The following is a 4112-nucleotide window of genomic DNA, read 5'->3' on the forward strand; positions in this document are numbered from 1 at the left end:
AAGCAGCAAGAGTGTTTTTTCCAACCTCCCGTTTTAAGTGTCAAAATGTTAAAACTGAATCGTATGCAGTCAGCATGCATAAAAAGTATAAGTGTGTTTTCAGATTATGTATTGTACATATATATACACATACATCTTGTGTTTTTGGATGACGTACTGTGCAGTTTCATTCGTTGTCCCTAAAAGAAAAGGTGTTTTATCCTTTTAAACTTAATCAAATATATTTTTACTAACTTAAGACAGCACTGGTATTTCTCCCACTATAGTTAACAAAATAATAATAATAATAATAATAATGAGATGTAGGCTAATGTAAATACAAAATGTAGGCTAATAAAACAAATATCACTCCCCCAACCCCCGCCCCAATAAGTAGCTACTCGGTTGTAAGTGCCTGTGTTTGTGAATGGACCAAACACTTGAAAAATAACTCTACATGCGGATATCGGGGAATAACTAATAATAGGCCAAATGAGAAATTAGCCTATTGAGTAGCCTACATATAGGCCTACTGCTGTAGCCTAAAAGATGGCACCCCCCTATTTAGACAGGGCTTTATTATGCTTTTTTTTTACTGTATACATCAGAAAGACATCTATTTATAGAATGAATTTAGAATGAAAATTAAATTTAAGTTAATTTAAAATTTAAAATTAAAATTCAATGAAAGAAAGAGAGAGAGAGATTTCAAAAGGCGCAAGACCTTTAAGCACAAATTAATAATTTGCAGAAATGCATGCATCCAGTCTGATACTGAAGCGTGTGGTCAGAGATGTCATTCGGAACAAGAAAATAAAAAAAAAAGAAAATAATAATAATTTGTTTACATTTTAATAATAAAAAAATGTTTTAGAATTGTAGCCTATACAAACTGACATTTTGTTACGAAATAGAATACGGCATTTTCTCGAAATTCTCGTTGTTGTTGATGGCGAAAACTAATGTATAGGCTACTCAAGAAAAAAAATTGTTTTCTTCCTAAAGAACTTAATGTCTTTCCCTCCTACCCCCCAATAATAATAACAATAATAATAATAATGATAAAAACATTAAAATGTTGATCAGTCAAAAACAGATCCGAGTTTTGTCGTAGGTTTTCTTTTACTCGTTCAAGACATCGGTTAGTTCTTTAATATCAGTCTTGACAAGACTACTGATTATTTCATTAATTTAATTTGTTAACATTTTTGTGCCAAGCATGAAATGTGAGTGACAATTTCTATGTTAGAGAATATTGTCATGTAAATGTTCTCCTTCTAAATCACCTGAAGTTCTCCTGCGCCCTCTTTTGGAAAATAGTAGATACCCTTTTGTACTAAAGTCAGCAGGAGTCAGAAGTTTCAACCTGTCCACTTTAATAATACATTTGACTTTTTCTCTTATGATTCAAAGAGAGCCTCAAAATAGCTCTAATTTGCTAGAAATTATATTTATGAGCATACTTTTAACTGGGATTTAAATGTATTGCAAACACAATCCAATAAAACATTAAACTGCATACGGTATGTTTCTCATTTGGTCATCTGGCGCCATCTAACGGTGGTTTTTAAAAACTGTAACAACAATACAATTTACTTTATTAATGTGGATTGCAGTTGTGGTACTGTATGAGGAAGTCGGGAGTGGGAGAGAAGTATGTGAGAGGGATGTAGGATATGTATGAGGACAGTGTGACAGCGGAGAGGTGTGCGGTGGGTATGACAGATTGGTTCAAGGTGATGAGGTGAAGGTACAAGACAGAGTACATGTACATAAATGGGACAGAGTGCAGCAGAAAGGCGCAGTTACAAGTAGCAGAAATGGTGAAGGTGGATGCATTTAAATACTAGGGGTCAGCTATCCAAAGTAATGGAGAGTGTGGTAGAGAAGTAAACAAGAAGGGTAAGTGAAGGGGAAAATTTACAAGATGGTAGTAAAACCCGTTATGTCATATGGCTTGGAGGCGGTGGCACTGACAAAAAAAAAAAAAAAAGGAGCTGGAGGTGGCAGAGTTGAAGCTGCTGCAATTTTCTTTGGGATTGACAAGAAAGTGAGAGAGGCTGGACTAAGATGTTTTGGGCATGTGCATAGGAGGGATGCGGGGTGTTTTGGGAGAAGAGTTTTGAGGATGGAGACACTGGGCAGGAGGAGAAGAGGAAAACTCATGGAGAAGAGGAGATTCATGGATGTGGTGATGGAGGACATGAGGGTGGTTGGTGTGATGGGGTGATGGAGGAAGAATGGAAACGGATGATCCATTGTAGTGACCCCTAATCGGGAGAAGCCGAAAGAAGAAGAAGAATGTGGATTGCATACATCCACATTAAACATGACAAAACAAGAATAGGTCATGTCTATGTACTTTTAGTTTTAAAGTGCCTTGTTGAATACATGTTTAAACTTAAAATGAAAACAAAAAATGTGTTAGAAGTGTCTTCAAAATATGATTTGAGAAAGATCAGCTTTCCTGGAGACTGTTTTCAGATTAGCTACATTTCACCATGGCAACAACAATGTCCTAACTCTGCTACCAGAAAGTGTATCTAGACCACAAGGAACAGGAACACTGAAATATTGCGAAAATATATTTTCACTTGTTTATTTGCCTGGTAAACCTGATTAGAAAATCTTATGATGAAATGTCTTGTAGAGTCAGCCATGGAGGGCAGCTCACCAATAGCATCCAGGTGAAAACAGGAGTTAGACAAAGATGACTATTGTCACCCTTCCTGTTTCTTTTTGGCATTGACTGGATTATGAAGGAACCCACTAGAGAGTGAAGGAACTGAATCCAAAGGACCTTGTGGACCCAGCTCAAGGATCTGGACTTTGCTGACGACCTTGAACTTCTCTCCCACAACAAACAGCAGATGCAAGAGAGGACTGATGTAGTGACAACTAGTTAATCTCAGATTGGCTTAATCGTTAAGAGAGATAAGACCAAGATCCTCAAGATAAAATCCACAAGCAAGGATCCAGTCATGCTGAATGGAAGTCCCCTGGAAGAAGTCCAGTCATTCACCTACGTGGGCAGCATCATTGACCAACGGCACAGATACAGATGTTAAGGCGTGACCTCGAGGCTGACGTCACCAAGATGGAGCCAGTTGGAAAGAATCGCCAAAGACAGAGGAATCTGGAGATCTGTGGTTGGTGGCCTATACCCTGGCAAGGCTGACGGGCGTAAGTAAGTAAGAAAGTTATTTGTTTTATTTTAATAATGTTGGTGAAAACATTGCTTTCATTATTCATTTACATTACATTTACATTTATTCATTTAACAGATGCTTTTATCTAAAGTGAAGAAGAGTAATACAACAAGCAATTCATCATAAAGAGGCAAATAACACAGGAAGTGCTCGTAATGCAATGACGTGGGCCCCTTTGGGCTTGTTGAAGACCAGGCATGCTGCTGCATTCTGAATCATTTGTAGAAGTTTGATTGCACATGATAGAAGTCTAGCCAGAAGAGCATTGCCATATAGTACAGCCTAGAAATTATAAGGGCGTGGACAAGAAGTTGTGCAGCATGGTTCAAGTAAAAGCTGAGCCAGGAGACCTTTTTGTGTAGCATTTGCATGTCTATGTGGGTTTCTTCCATGTATTCTAGTTTCCCCCACAATCCAGACATGCAGCATAGGTGAATTGGAGACACTAAATTGTCAGTAGGTGTAAATGTGTGTAAGTCTGTGTGTGAGCTCTGTGATGGACTGGCCGTCTGTCTAGGGTGTTTTCCCCTCTTGGGCCCAAGTCACTAGGATAGCCTTCAGCATCCCCGTGACGCTGCAGAGGATAAGGAGTTTGTAGAAGGGATGGATGGTTACAAATAACTTGAGTTCACTTTTACTACAGCATTCAATAACAGAACAATTTTTAAAATAAAGTTTGATTAAACGCCAGTCAAAGTACTCCAGATAAACCCAGAGTAAACTTCAATTTTTGAATGGCAAATTTCAGCCAGGAAGACTTCAAATCTAGGCAAAGGGTTAAGAAATGTGTTCTTGTAATTAAAATATTTGCAATGCAATGCAAAAAATGCATATAAATACTCCTATATATGTATGTGTGTGTGTATACACACACACACACACACACATATATATATATATATATATATATATATATATATATAT

This window comes from Sinocyclocheilus anshuiensis, unplaced genomic scaffold (genome assembly GCF_001515605.1).
Source record: "Sinocyclocheilus anshuiensis isolate Anshui unplaced genomic scaffold, SAMN03320099.WGS_v1.1 scaffold2984, whole genome shotgun sequence".
NCBI lineage: Eukaryota > Metazoa > Chordata > Actinopteri > Cypriniformes > Cyprinidae > Sinocyclocheilus > Sinocyclocheilus anshuiensis.